Here is a 16,793-nt window from a genome sequence, read left to right as displayed (position 1 = left end):
CATGTCATCAATAACCTTTAATGGAATGTAAATGTACATCCAAGCTTAGCTGCAGGAATCTGCGAGGGCAATAGACAAGAACATTGGTGCAGGCTAAGAAACAATTACCCTTGTATGGTTTTCTATGTACAATAAACATTATAGTGCTGTCAAAATGAATGATTAATCCAAGTGATTAATCAAAAACTAAAAATTAAAAATAACTCCTAATCCTGATACCTTCTTGATTGATACCTTCCTGTATTCGCTACATACGTCTGCTATGTCCAGTGTGTGTGTGTGGGGGGGGGATAACGAGTTACCAAGTTGGTATAGCCTACTTATCACAACATTGTCAATCGCGTCATCAATCGCAAACGATAATTTATTAAAACGTCTCGTTACCGAACTACCTACAGTAGCTTGATTTGTGGAGGACGAAGAGAAAGCACCCATTTGGTAAATGAGTCAGTAGTGAGAAATAATAACTTTTAAGTAGGGTCCAGTGCCTTTTCGATACTTTTAAAACGGTACCGGCTCCTAAACGGTGTCTGAACCAATACTTAAAAAAAAAAGAACCACAAAAAAAACTATGGATAACATTATAGAACATTACAAATATTTAAAATAAATCCATAGCTTTCACCTTGGATGCTCTCATTTCCCAAGTTGTGCTTCCCTTAATCTAAGGCTAATAAATGTATTTCACAATCTGGGTCATTATTTAATACAAAAGCACACATAATGTTTCTACTGTATCTGTCACTCACTCTGATATTTAGTTAAGATGAGTGCTGTCTGTCACTGTCTTTAATCAGTTCTATGAATTACTGTATGGTCAGTCTTTATAAAGTAGCAACAATGTCGTTTGTAAAGTACAGTACTGTGCAAAAGTCTTAGACACATTAGTATTTCCACCCCAAAAAAGGGTTATTTATATCTTTTGCTGTAGTGTATCAGTAGGAAATATCAGTTTGCCATTCATTTTAATAATAATCTAGTGCGATTTTGAATGCACAAGCAGTCTGACAACGGCGAAATGAATGTTTGGAAATCTAAACTGATATTTTCTACTGACACACTACAGCAAAATATATAAATAACTGGCCGAACACCATTCTTTTAAGTGAAAATACTAACGTGCCTAAGACTTTTGCACAGTAGCTGGTGTATGTATAAAGTACATATGATTAAATTAAGTATATTTAAATAAGTGTAATTAAAGTATGTTTTCGTTCATATGTGTTTAGGGCTAGATTGTCGCTGGAGGAAACAGCTGTGGTGTGATGAGCGGTGCCGGTGACAAGCGAAAACTTTACAGTAGATGAGAAACCGACTGCTCCCTCATGACCTTTTGTAAACTGTATTTATGACAAAGAACTGCACAGATACGGATATTCTAACAATCTATCGATAAACACATACCTTGTGTCCTCTGTTTGTGTTCGTGTCCGCTCGCGCTGCTCCGCCGCGGTCTGCGGATTGAAGAGCGCGTTGAAAGACGGGGAGGGGACCGGTCTGACGCCGGTTTAATATGAAACTTAAGGGGACTGACTCTGAGGCGTTCGCAAATTTGTGTATAGTTTATGAAACTAAATGCTGCAGCCCCGTGATTCTTGTGTATATTTCGGAGAACTAGGACAAACATTTCAATCGATCGCTCAGGCATTTAAAAGGCACCGAAATCTGCTTCCTCTTATTCGGTTCAGTGCATACCGGTTCCATACCCAACCCTACTTTTAAGAAATATATTTTTTTGATAAACGAACCCAAAACTGGCTATGTCCTTGCTCTAGTGCAGTGGTTCTCAAACCTGTCCTGGAGTACCCCCAGCACTGCACATTTTGTATGTATCCCAGTATCAGACACACCCACTTAAGGTATTGCAGTCTCCACTAATGAGCTGATGAGTTCAATCAGGTGGGATAGATGAGGGAGACATACAAAATGTGCAGTGCTGGGGGTACTCCAGGACAGGTTTGAGAACCACTGCTCTAGTGTGATGTGATTTGTGTCTTGTGCAGGTGCGATGGATCGCGTTAAAACCAATAGGGTGTCGGAATGGTATATGTTTATACTTCTCATCCAACCACAATCAAACTCACTCCATCTGGATGGCGCGATTTATCTGGATAGGTTTTTTTTTTTTGAATGATGACAAGCCGGAATGAAAACAAGCCGAAATGAAATAACAGTAATGAAGCTATTTTTAAGCAAAAAGTCGGCTGAAAAATAATTACTCAAGTAAAGTATAGATACCCCAAATTTCTACTTAAGTAATGTAACGAAGTATTTGTACTTCGTTACTTGACACCTCTGATTGTCGCACACCGCTGCCTTGAGTGAGCGGTGGCAGGAGGCCTAGACTGAGAACGGCGCGGCTGGTGGACTCTATGAAGGAGCGTCTGTTGGGTTGGCAGCAACCACATGTAACATCCCCAGGCTGGACTTGGCTTCATTCACGGTGAAAGCCGATCCGGCGATCCACAGTGCAAGGTTGATGTATTTCCTCAGCGACCAGCATAGATCAGCTCCAGGCACGACAAAGTTGATATCGTCCTCTTTTGGAAGGTCAAACAATGTAGTTTCACTTTCAAAGTGAAACACACAGCGTCTATACGACATGGTGGCGGCTGCAACAACAACAATACTACAACGAGAATAAAAATGATGCCTTCTTTCTTTGCGTGAACATCTGGGCAGTGAATCTTCCCACATAGTGATGTAGACATGTGGGGGCATGTTAGAACGAGCCGTTTTGGGGTGGGGGGTGGACGAGTATTAACTTTTATAAAGATTATCTCTTTGGATTTGTGACTTTAGTCTTTGCAACTTTACAGATCTTCTTCATGCACCAAATGCTTGCAACACTCCAAAGAGAAAGGAAAAATTGAAATCGCATCATATGACATAATGGTTCATTTTAAACTAAACTAAATTTTTAAAGTACAAATATTCTCTTAATGTGAGGTTAATTTGCATGCTTAATATTTGTAATTTTTTATTTATTTTAAATAGCTTTAGTTGTGCCATTTCTAAAACTGTTCATGTCATCTTCCCACTTATTGGCAAAATATGAGATAATTAATAGTTCAGCAAAAACAATACTATTTTTCCACATTGAATTCAACAGAAGACACACTTGCATCTAGAGTCACTGCAGAGCCTTGATGCAAGTCTTCAAAGTGTCTCATGCTCGATGTGTGTGTGCCCAGTCAGCAGGCATAAGTGTGTCTGAAGGTGAGAGTGTGTCAATGGCCACTAATGGGTTGTTTTGATCACCTGTCTGTGTCTGATTTCAAAGCTGCAGGGTATAATTCCATAGGAGATGGAATGTGTGTGTGTGTATGTTAGCAAGTGTGTGGAACATTGGTCTGGCAGACACATTTTAGATCAGATGTGCTGGTGACCACCTGATTTCTATATTTCTACGCTTGTAGAATTACCAATCATTTTAAAAGCTTAAACTATTTAAAGCTGTAGTGTGTAATTTCTTCACCAGTACCGACACTAAAATGACATTTTCAAACAGTTTTCCCCATTTTCAGTTGTTCTTACAAATGGACAGTGCTATACTAAACTCAACGCCATTGCTTAGATTAGAAACTGACTTGTCAGCATAAAACAGAGTAGTGCTGGGTGGTATACCAGTTCATACCGAATACCGGTGTTTATTTTTCTTATGAATTTAAAAAAATACTGCAATACCGGTGTTGTTTAAATAATGTTTGGAACGTGTTTGTTGCACTGTGGCGAGGACACAACTGTATGTGTTACTAAGTGTGAAAGTTCCGAAAACGAAGCTGTAGAACTAGTAGAACGTGATGACACAGAAGAACTAGTCCACAATATCCACTGACCGCCACACACGCCGTGTCGTCTTTTGGTGTCTGTTCTGTGCAGTGAGTGGCAGAGAAGCATCACTTTCAGCTGGCCGAAAATTTCTGCAATATTCCCTCATCATAACAGTATAAAATAGGGCATTCTAGTATCCTATTTCCTCTCTCAATCAGTAGAAAATGTGGTTTACATCCGGCCATGCATGAAAAAATAAAAATACTGTCATATACCGTGAAACCAGTATAATTTTGAAAAATACCATGATATTAATTTTTGGTCATACCGCCCACCACTAAAACAGAGCAAATTAAAGCCTGAATACAGTCAGGACAAGCTGATGCTAGGTGCTGAAGGTCAGAGCCAGTATTCAGATTTGAGTTGAAAGATTTCATAGAAAAATTTGTAGTGTATGATCAAAGACAATTTTTTTCCTTCAATCAGAGTATAACAAACATGCTTGATTTTTTGAGCATATTTTAGAACACATTGTTTTTGTTTGTCACGTGTCTCCAAGCAACAAGTCACATGTTTCTGCCTGAGTTTGTTGTGTTCAGAGTGACTTGAAAGTCTGGTAGCATGTGATCCTCAGTCATTTGTGATGGCCAGTTTTTCCTCTGTAACTATTTACCAAGTTGGCATATGTAAGGTACCTAGTGTTTGAAAATCTGTTCAGATTTCATCAAAGAAGAAAAAAAAATAAAGAGCAGTTCCTTGTATTATAAGTCAGTTCTTCTTTGGATGGAGGAAGTGGTGGAAGGTTTAAATTAGGATTTTGATTAAAGGGCTAGTTCATCCAAAAATTCTGTCATTAATCACTCACACTCATATCGCTCCAAACCAGCAAGACCTTCGTTCATCTTCGGAACACAAATTAAGATAATTTGGATGAAATCTTTGACCCTGAATTTTCAGCAAGGGTACTACCACAGTCAAGGCATAGAAAGGTAGTAAGGACATTGTTAAAATAGTCCATGTGAAATCAGTGGTTCAACCTTAATTTTACAAAGCTATAAGAATACTTTTTGTGCACAAAGAAAACCAAAATAATGATTTTTTTTCAATGATTTCTTCTCTTTTGTGTCGGACTTCGACACATGCTCATGAGAGTACAAGACTATGAAGACTGACATGGAAGAGAAGAGTTGTTGAAAAAAGTTGCTCATTCCTAGGATTCAAAAACCAGTAGGATAAAAGTACCAGCATCACCTACTACATCTGACGAGGTTCTGAAGTGCACATTCAGTGGACACTTTACTGTCCCATGAGGCCACGGGAGAGGATTTATGAATGGCAGTGAAGCGACACAACTTAGGCTAGTAGGTGACAATAACAACATCGTGGACATAGTGCATCCAAATTTAATTTCTTCTACCCATATTCATACTATACAGAATGTCCTTTTTTAATGGTCATGAAGTAAGTTCAAGTTTTAAGTGTACTTATTCAGATGGTATACGATTTCAGATGCGTCTCTTCCCCAGTCTCCATATATTGTGATCTCTGTATAAATCCTTTCTTCAGTATTCTTTGGAGCATCCATCTGGCAAAATGTACAAGTTTAATTGCAAGCTTGTACATACATCTTTCCTTGCTCATTCATGTCTTTACTACGAATGTAAAGGACTTGAGCAATGAAGTTCAGTAGCCTGCTTAGGGTAGGAAAAATAGTACTAGTGATGTTTGTCGTGACCAGCACTATTAATTGTGCAGTTCTTCAGTAACTGAATGCAACAGGCCTCTGTCCCACCTGGGACAAGCATTCCCAACCCTCCACTCAATCTCCTCCCAAATACCAGCAAGCAGATTACATGGCAGTGTACAGACCAACAAAAGATTACAGGCTGTAGACATCCTCAGCCCAGTGCCCTTTAACCAGGCTGCCGAAGTACAATCCAGTCTTATTCCATCTCGTCCCCTCAGCAGAACTCGCCCCCTCCCTCCGCCGCGCTGCCTGTTGGTCTGTTGTGGTGAAGGGATCGTTTCTGCTGTGAAACACGCTGGAAAAGGTATTCTCCTAATGACACTGTTTCACACCAATGCCCTATCTGCTCAACCAGTATTAGTTAGGCTTTGGGGTTCAAGTGACTAAGGGGGTTTAGAAATGGATTTAAAAGGAGAAGAGGAGAGAGTGAAGAAAGAGAGAAAGTCTCTCTGTTGTTCTTGAAAAGCTGTATTTATCCAGGATTAGAGACACCAACATGTTAATAATTGTTTCTCAGAGAACTGCGAAGAAGCACTTCCCCTGTAATCCCCTAATCAGACATTACACCTCTGAGCATACCCGCGACAGAGGCACGCTCACTCGCTTTCCCAGCATCCCACCCGTCTGTGGCGTTAGTGACGCCCACCAGACTGCGCAGACGCCAGGAGTTTATGCGCAGAGCAAAGCAGTGATGCTGTAACAGGCCTCTCAGAATGAGCCTGTGATGAAGCAACAACAATCAACCAAAGGCTAGAATTCGATTTTGTGTTATTTCGGGCCATGTCATCATATTTCCAGAAGCATTCTGGGTTTGTATATAGTCCAATGAGAAAAGAGCCCCTGAAGATTGGGACAAACAGTGTTGTAGTAGACTAACTTTCAAAACTTACAATACTCAGATTTATTCAAGTGGCAACAAGTTGTTCAACTAAAAATGACAAATCCTTATTTATTTATTATCTTTTATTCACTCAGATGCCGTGTCAGATTTCTTTAACAATTTTCTTTTTTGGGTGAACAAAGCTTTTAACTTTTAATATCTTCGTTCTAATTTTATAGGAGCTGAATAAAACACGATTAACTTGATAACATGCTTCAAAGGTCCGTCATGACAAATAATATATTACTGCTGTTTAACTTCTCAGAGACCCTAAGTATCAAACCAGTGAGGGCTGTAGTATACGTGGAGAAAGTTAAACATGATGGTTCCACTCGTCTCCGTGACAGTTGCTGACTCTGCTGACACCTGTGTGACCTACAGCAAGACCTTGCACATAGACAGTTCCAGAAACATTTTTAAAGCCAATCACCTGAGCCATAAATGCCATGAAACTGTTTACGCTAAAGCTGCTGGAAAATAATGTCTGGACAATCACACAACACAGCTTTTGAATGTCCGTTAATGGAGACAGATGCTTTCTGGACATATATAGCATCTTCCCTCAGGGGCGAACTGCTTAAGCTAACCGGTCAAACTCTGAGGTCCTGTATAAAACATAAATAAAAGATTTGGTAGCACTTCAGTTTAGGGGCCAATTCTCTATTATTAACTAGTTGCTTATTAGCATGCATGTGACTACGTAGTATATTGGTCTTTTATTAGTCTTTATAAACCACATATGAATGCCTTATTCTGCATGACCGTATTTTAGATCCCTTAATCATACCACAACTACCTTACTAATTGTTAATAAGCAGTAAATTAGGAGTTTACTGAGGCAAACGTCCTAGTTAATGGTTAGTTCTTAATGAGAACTGGTCCACTGTATCAGTGCTTTCCTGTTAATTGTTGATTCTGATTTATTTGCCTTTTTTTTTTACAGCATGTTTTGTGTTTTTATTAGATTTGATTCAGACAAATCAGTAGAATTTGAAAGTGTAAAAACAGGTTATTTTATACAAATTAATGATAGGTAAAAATTGATAGCCTGAATGCACTGTAAGTCGCTTTGGATAAAAGCATCTGCTAAATGCATGAATTTAATTTAATTTAATTTAAATAAAAAAATATATAAAAATACATTTACACATAAAATAGTTGGTTCTTTGGAGCCCTAACCAGAACAAACAATCATTTATTCCTTTTGGCATTTTATTAAGCGGCTCACTGTGCATTCAAGCTATACGTTTTATCAACATGCTCCATCAAACCCAGAGCTTTGGTGCTGTTAGCTCCAGTTAAGCTACACAAATACTGCCATCATTTTACCCAATTTAGGCACTGTTAAAACGTCCCACTCCAGTGGACTGATAAGTTTTGCTGTAGGCCATGTAATAAAGACAGAGGGTCATGTAGATATTGTGTAAAAGGTCAAAGAGGTCATCAAAACACCATTCCTCACTGTCTGGGCGGTCTAGAGGGCAATGGACCTCTTCGAGTTCATTAGCAGTGCATGCTGGGAGAATGACAGACTGACGGCCTCGCTCTCTCTGGGCCGGGTGGAGGCTCTCGGACCACCGGCTGTGCTGGAGGTGAAATGTTAGTGTTTTTGATTATGAGGGGGCCTTTATAGTGCCTTTCATGGTGTGTCAGGACTGCGGTGTTTAAAAATTGACATTTAATTATCAGCATTTATGGTGAGCAAAATCAAATTTCATTCAAAGCATTCCATTAAAGAGAACAATAGTAATTTAAAAGGGAAAAGATATATAGCTCAATACCCAATTCAGGTGATTATGAGGCCATTTATACTAAAAAAGGAAAAACTGTCATCTGCTTGTGTCTTCATTGTTAACGCTTAAAACAATGGTAGACTTGTTTAGAGCAGCAGGTGTACGTTGTTGTTGTTGTTGTTTTTTTTATCATCTGCCTTGAATTTGTTTTTGGTGTTCCGTTGTCATAACGATGGTATCTCAACCCAATGGCCCATTGTTTACTTAATTTCACCCACTGTATTTCTCTTTGTTTTTCATGTTTTACTATTTTTTTGCTGCCATTGTTAATGATGAATGTTGATTGTTTGTCCCCTGTCTCTCTCCTCCCCCTGGTTTGGGATGGAGAGTGAGTAGCGGGGACACAGAGGGATTAACCTGGCAGAATTTAATTAGTGGGGCTGTTGTCTCTGCCCTTAACCATCCAATCTCCTCCAGCAACAGCTTGGCCTGTGATGGACAGACCCCGTGTTTGGGGTGAGAGGGGGAGGGAGGGATGCAGCAAATGCCTGGGACAGTTTGGGGCAGTCAGCCCGTTGTATTATATTTGAAGAACAACATGTAGTCTTTAATATTATGCTTTTTGCTCTTGTCCTCTGACCCCTCCCTCCGTCCCCCGGCGGGTCGTATTGAACGTGTGGTCCAGCGCGTGGGCTTGGGGGCAATCATTGGCAGATCTGAAGCTGACACTGGTGCATTGTAATCTTGATGCTAAGCTTCCCATTAACCCATCTGGGGTCCCAACGCCCTGCATAACCTCTCCAAACACACATGCACACGCACTTTTGATGCTGGTCATGTGCGGGAAGTGTGCCTGTACACATAAACACCTGCTGAGCATTACAGAATAATTAATACTCGCATGTTCCCTAAAACAATAGCAAATGCTCAACTAAAAAAGCCTATTCTTAGACGTACACGAGGAACCCAATGACGTTTTCACAGATGGAAAAAGCGTTGTTTTCTAAAACATCTGACATTTTAAATGTACATACAAGACAACATAGGGTTTGATATAGTTAAATATTTATCAAATATTTTTTTGGGATCAGTAAGACTTTTAATGAATACTTTTATTCAGCAAGGATGCAATGAATTGAACAAAAGGGTCAATTGTTACAATTGAATTTTTCTTTTTCTTTACATTCTGTTTATAAAAGAAGAAGAATAAAAAGCTTTGTCATCTCAGGAATAAAATACTTTGGTTATACTTTATTTTGATAGTCCACTTTAGACATTCAACTAACAGTAAGTAACTTTGCAACTACATGTCAACTAATTCTCATTAATTTTCAACTTCATGTCTACTATCTCTCAGAGTAGACTGTTTGGTTAGGTTTAGGGTTAGCAGAATAAGTTGACATATACTTGCACAGTTTCTTAAAGTCAGTTTGTTGTTTGTTGTGGATCCATCAAAATATATAAAGCAGACAGTCTACTAATACTCTAATGACTGCTAGTTGACATGTAGTTACAATGTTACTGTAAGTGCACAATCAAAATAAAGTGTTACCATAATTGTATTAATGTAGAAAACACTTTTATCCAAAGTGACCTGAGATTATTGGGGAATGTATGTTGTCATTCATAAATAGATAAATAAATAAAAAAGTGGACGGTCAGGTAGAGTTATAAGATCACACCCTGAATGTAAAATAAAATATAGATATTTTTTATATGGATATGCCACTGTAGTGGACACAGTGATAATTAATATAATGGTTCTTTCATTCCTTCAGCATTTATGTAAGACGAAAATGGACTTGGAACATGTAAAATGAATCCATTCTTTCAACATTTAATTATAATACGGCTTCCAAATAATTAGCTTTTTGCAAATAAGAGTTTCTTTCCTTTCTCACTGACTTTGAGAAACTAAGCTTCTTTAAACCTCTGTAACGGTCTCACAAACAAACACACGCACCCCACACTAATTAGAGGCTCGTTAGGAAGCTATGGAGGCTTTATGTTTCACTGTCCTAAAGCTCAACAGTTCACTCAAGCTGACTGTGATATATGACGTCAAAAACTATTCATATTTAACAAACTTAGAAGTTTATGGCTGTTTTAGTAAATGTATTGCTTATGTAACCTGAATATATTTCTCTTTTAAATGATTCAAGTGAGATTTCTCTAACTATGTGCTATCTGCACACACTTTTAGCACATAACTTTTGTTTGTTAGTAGTGTATATACATTCCAATGAATAATGAAGTGTTTGCGTTTTCCACCAACAGCCAAAATGCAGTCCCATCAACAATAGTCTTATTGGCACTGTTCTATATGTGTGTCTTTATTAACATGAAAATAACAGCTAGGAAAGAGAATAAATAGATGCGTTGTTTGTTAGAAACTAGGCCAAACGACTGCTGGCAAACAGAAGGGTCACAGTCTTGACGCGGAAGCACCAAAGCCACGACAAAGGAAACAATAAACAAAAACAACTCTCGCAACTCTAATGCGGAAAGTCGTGATGTAGAAAAGTCTAGACAATGCGTCATAATGTGAGCTCAGAATGTCTTTTTTATATCTCTGTTCTCGTCATTAAATTAGAAATCAATTATACCACAGAATTTGGATCGCATTAGTATTAACAGAAGTATATATAATAAATACTGTTTATGTTTTTGTATGTTTCTTTATTTGTTTCTTATAATCTCAGGATAATGAAAAAATAAAATAAAAATCAGTATCAAGAAACAGTTTGATATAGACATCCTGCATAACCCTGGCCTACGACGTGAGGTGTCATAACAAAGTGTTGTAAGAGGTTAAAAGCACTGCCCTCCTTCGGGACTCCAATTTGACCCCCATGATCCTTGGCTGCCCGTCCCATGGGAGTGAGAAGTCAATAAAAACGCTATTGAGTACAACAGTGTAATCAAGTGGACAATCAACCAAATCTGTGTATATTCACACTGGACTTTTTACCTGCTGTTTTTTCTCATCAGTATATTTTCTAAGCTTGTAACAAAGAAACTACAGCCTATTTTAGCAAATGCTTATGCAGTAATGTCTTAGAGGCCATATGGGTCAAGATGATCTTGACTCTAAAAGTATTCACAAAAACAACTAATGTCCTAATCTGAACATGTACATGGAAAATGGGTTCTTAAATAAAGCTTTAATTCAATGTTCGATGTATGATGTAGCTCGGAAACCTTAGAAAACACAGACTTATTACCCGCATATAAACAAGCACAAACAGCTGCTCCTAATATACACGACTCACCAAGAGGCCTGGCCAGGGACTCTAAACCCCATAATGCCCTTACCCCCACCCCTCAAGTTCTACATTCTGCCCTTGGTTGTGTGGCCCAGCCTAAATAGCCCTTTTGTCTGACTGGGACAAAAAAACACCAGTGGCTGAGTGTCTGGTGTGGCACGTGCTTTGCTTTGTGCCACTCTGTGCACTGAACAGGTGGGCACAGACACCGCAAAGGAGAGGACGAATGTAATAATGGACAAAAACAGAGAGAAGTTAATGCTGTCAATCACCCTGGTTACTTAGCAGCTCTTTGATGACATAATTCCAGCATCAGCCTTAGAGGCCCAATCATGGGATCAGATGTACTGTATCTTTACCATGCTGTTTCTTTCAGATTAACCCAGAACCCATGGGTAGCTTATTGCTATGGGAACTGCTGAGGTAACTAAGAGCAGGTTACTCATGACTGACTCATTTGAACTTTCAAACAACACCTGATGGTCTCACTGGGATTTGTACCTACATCCCAAAAGTACATAACCAGTATACATAACCACTGTAGTGTCTCAAAGATCACAATAAGAAATACATTAAGAGGAGCTGAAGTCAGTTATTAGAATATTTTTTCAAGTTTCATTCATTACGAAAATCAGCTCATATACTGCTACAAATAAAACCAAATGTTTCTCGGTTTATGTTCTCCATTTATTGTTGGCAACATATTTTACATGTATGATGTTTATTTAAATCAATATAATTTACAAAAGATTTTTTCTTTCATGCTTTTATAGAATCAATATTACAAATGAAAGGGGAAGAAGGTATAGTTCACCCAAAAATGAAAATGCTGCCATCATTTACTCACCTTCGTTTACTTTTTCCATTTGTTCCAAACCAAAGAGTTGCTGGTAGCCATTGGCTTCCAAAGTAGTGGAAAAATACAATGGATGTCAATGGCTTCCAGCAACCGTTTTTTTTTTTTTACAACCAACACTCTTCAAAATATCATATTTTGTGCTCAACAGAAGAAAGAAACTCATACAGGAGTAAATGTTGACGGAATTTTCTGTTTTGGGTGAACTGCTACCTTATTTGGGTGAATGATATACATAGTTAGCTGTATCTTTTTTACTCGTTATATAATCTATTGAATCTGAATTATTGATTCACTAATGGAAACATTGGGTAGTAGTACCTGAAGCAAAGCTGAGTGGCACTAAGGTCAATGGTGCAGCCGCTCATAAAGAGCAGTTACTGAGCTCTCAAAAGGACGATAAAGTCCTCTGATTTCTCCAGCCTTTGATTAGGATAATGAAGTATTCCCAAGTGCAAATCACCTCTTTATCCTCAAACAATTAGGAGCCCTTGGAGGACTAATTACCCTGCTTAGGAAAGGGACCTGGAAGATGATGGAAGAAGAAGAAGAAAATAAACTATAGAAATAGCATGATTGCCAGGTCTGTGTAACAAATGTCACCAATATACATTGTTATGCTGAACAATTTTCAACTATATAGCAGTAATCATAAAGACTGTTTTAATAAAAAACAGGGGAAGGGCACCCCTCAGTGTCCTTTCCTCACAAAACTCATCATCTAACACAGGTTTAGCTTTGATTGAACGTACAATGGGAAAAATATTTGCATGCAAATACATGCATTTCAGTCAAATACAATTCATGCAATATGGCAATTGCAATATTGTAATTTATGCAATATGTTAAAAAAAAGTAGTCCTTGTCCCTAGTAAGCCAGTAATTGGCAAGCCAGTCAGTTTAGTGAAATTTTTGGGGAAGTTTTTCCCTTACACAAAATTTCCAATTCCCTGAATTCCTATTGTAATGACTGGATTTATATCTGCCATTCCAGTTTTTGAATGATGGATAAAGACTACTGCCACCTTCTGGTTTGAAACTTTATTTCCTCTCACACAGGTGAACAACTAGAAGTTTCTGCATTGTGTTTTTGGCGAACACAGGCAATCTGAGGCGCTTCTATTGCCTCTAGTTCTTTGACGACATGGTGTATCACGGCCTTCACAGACTATATTCAAACCACTACTGTACTCTCTCCACCTTGTATGTCATTGGCCATATGGATCAAGTGGTCAGTGCTAAATACAGAAAATAGGTTTTTCAAAGTTTTGTGATTGGATCCCTGAAATTGCTTATAGACATATGGCAAAACTCATGTAACTACATTGCATTTATAGTGGAAATGCTATCAGTTTTAAATGCATTCCGAAACAGTGAAACACTACTTTCCGCCCACCCACCTAACACATCATAGAATGTATTCGACCCAGTTAACAATGCTTTTTCTAAGGAACGCAGTTATGCCGAGCACACACTGCATGATTTTCAAAGTAATCTGAACACTGTTGATTTCAACTCTTTACAATAGAAAGAATCACCGACAACTCTGTCCGACAATTCCCTGAACTTCCCACTGCTCTGTATCTTGCTCTCTTGTTGGCTGTAGGTCTTCACCAATTTTATTTTATTTCACACAGCAGGATTTTTGAATCTGATTCTCTCAGATATTGTCTTTGACAATTTAAACTGCGTGATTGTCACTCGCGTGAACGAGCAACGATTCCCCTGATTTCGGCATTTGTCAGTGATTCCCCAAACCCTGTTGGCGAGTAAATCCGGGGCTAAAACCGTGCAGTGTGAAGTCAGCATTACAAATTGTCGTAATACTGTGTTAGGTATTCTGAGGAAGCGTATTAACCAAGAAATTCAAACAAATTTGCATTGTACTAAAACACACAAACTAAGATATAAACCCCATCTGTGCTCCTTTATATCTATATAAATCCTATATAAAAATCGAACACAAGTGCTCACAGAAGAGGTGTTTGAGATGCATGTTACTATCAGGTGGACAGAGTTATGATTAATCGCTGACCACTTGTGATCAGATCACTTAAATTGCTTAATAGTAGATAAAAACTAACTGATGTCAATTTTTTTTTCAGTTCTCAGTTGCTGTAAATATCACCTCTGACAATAGTGACTGCAAACCCGCTTTTCCACCATCCAGCTGAATGGTTTACACATTTGTTGTAAAAAGACAAATATCTGATAATCCTCCAATTCCCCAATAGTTACGAATTACTGGAGTTCTTGCTCAAGACTGGTTTCTGCCGGTTAAAAATGGTAACCCACAAGAAGACTGCATTACAAGTTGCCTGTAAACTGATTCGCAACAAAAAAAGATGGAAAATGGAGAGATGGTTGCTTGCAGAAGCCTTATTTGTTGAAGTTCTGTTGCAAGTCTATGACTCCTCCCGCTGAACATTTACTTTGCGTTGCATCCATGCTCTCTTATTGGCTTTAGGTAGTCATAGCTGATGTAATTTCCAGTCAAAGTGCATTTCACACTGCAGAACTAACTAGAATATAGTTTATTAGCTAATAATTGCTGAATGAATAAAAGGCAATTTAGGCTGTCTGAATTGACCTGTAGGGACTGATAGGATAACAAGTCCTGTCTTTTTCCACTAATATACAGGCTCAGCGTCAAGTGCAGTTCATCCAGGAGAGTCTCAAAGCAATAATCTCATGGTTTTCGTCTAATTAATTAGTGGTCTCCAATACTCTTTCTAACAAGTGCACCTTATTTGTGAGAGATTAAGAGCAAGACCTCCTCTGTGCACCTGCTTTATTGAGGTAATTATGGACCCCAGAGGGTTTGCGGTTTAGAGATCTACAAAGTGTTTCACCATGATGAGTTCTGGCCAATGTAAAGCACAAAGACTAAACTTAAAGAACAAATGCACAAAAGGTTAGCAGTAGTAAACCATGCACCACATAAAATAAACTAAATAGACATTTATGAATGTCACTTGCGCCAGTTTAGATGAATCGTAAATTCCTGTTGACCAAGTTCTGGGAATGACTGTTCATGTTTGGGATTATCGGTTTGCTCTTAACGCTGTCTGTTCATGTAGGACATTTAAAAACATTGCCATTAGAGTCTGAATAATCCGCTGTGAAAGTATTTCCATTTGTCCCTTTAAGGAGATTTTTCATTAATGGGCTACAGGCCTAACAGAGGAAATAGGCTAGATGTTGGGGAGCTGTGCCATCCAGCATAATCCACAACTTTAGTCTCATGGGGGCCTAAATGGACTCTGAATGTGGACCTCGGGTGTGCATTAGCTAAATAGGTATTAACTTGACCAGTAGACGCTGCTGTGACACAGAGTTTCAGCACAGCATATGTTGAGACTTCATAATCAGCTTATACATTTTAGTTTTAGTTCTTTCTCCTCTGCCATGCCAAATGACCAAATATTGCTCTGTTTAATCTCGCTTGTTCACTTGCACTGTAGTGGTAGTTAATTAATACCAGGATCAAAGACCATACAGGAGGCCGAGGCTCGGAATGACAGTGTCTGAAGTTCTAGCCAGTAAGCTCAGAGTGTAACTCAACATTCTATACCTTTTCACCATTTGCATTTTTCTTCTGAGCCTAACATCAGAATTGATTATTTTGAATCAGTGTTTCCAATAAAGAGTTTAAAGGAAAAAGAAGGAATCCAGAAAACCGTTCTGTTGTGTGTTGGCACGCGTGTGGTCTGCACATTACCAGGCATCCAGACTTATCAGGCTGTTAGTACTATTATCAGTTTCAGATCTCCACAAATCCACAGATTTATGCAAGCAGTCAGAGAAATTAAAATCACATGCTTTTTGGTGCTCTTAACCCAATCCCTTTAGACTTCATTTTTAAAACATCTAAATCTGTTATTACTGGCACAAAACCCTTTTAATTTAATCTTTGACAAGATTATCAGATTCACTGATGATGTCACAAACTTAAATAAATGGTGTAAAAAGCACAGAGTGAGCTTGGACTGGATGAGCAGGACAGAATAGATCCCCCGCTGCTCCATTGATTAGCCTCATGGCCTGATTATCGTCATCATTATTATTTACCAAAGTAAGTCATTTAATGGTAGTAGATGTAGATCTTAACGATCTAAAATAACTGAAAGGTAAATTTGGGAAAAGCTTTATTTCTTAAATGCATAGTTAAATAATTCACTTTACTGGATAACAAGCTTTTATGCACATGCAATTCATAACATTAATATTTATGAATGTCCGTAACACCGTAGGCTATGTCTGCAGTTGTTATTATTAGTGCTGTATGATGTGGTAAAGCAGCTAGTTATTTCTGGGGGCTAAGCGACTGTCATGCGTTGTGTGTCCAATGACGCACAGGTTTGGCAAGGGTCGAGAGACCAGAAAACTAGCATCTCTTGCTATCCCAAGTGCCAAGGCAACCTGTGCGCGTAAGAAGCCTCTGGCTCGTGAATGGTTAAAGAGAGCCCATTGTTTAGCCTAACATCGACCAACGCGGGGTGCGGATTAGAACGGCGTCTGCCCGTCCCATATGTTA

This window comes from Carassius carassius, chromosome 32, assembly GCF_963082965.1.
Source record: "Carassius carassius chromosome 32, fCarCar2.1, whole genome shotgun sequence".
Lineage (NCBI taxonomy): Eukaryota > Metazoa > Chordata > Actinopteri > Cypriniformes > Cyprinidae > Carassius > Carassius carassius.
The sequence above is the reverse complement of the archived record's forward strand: the minus strand, read 5'-3'. Positions refer to the sequence as shown.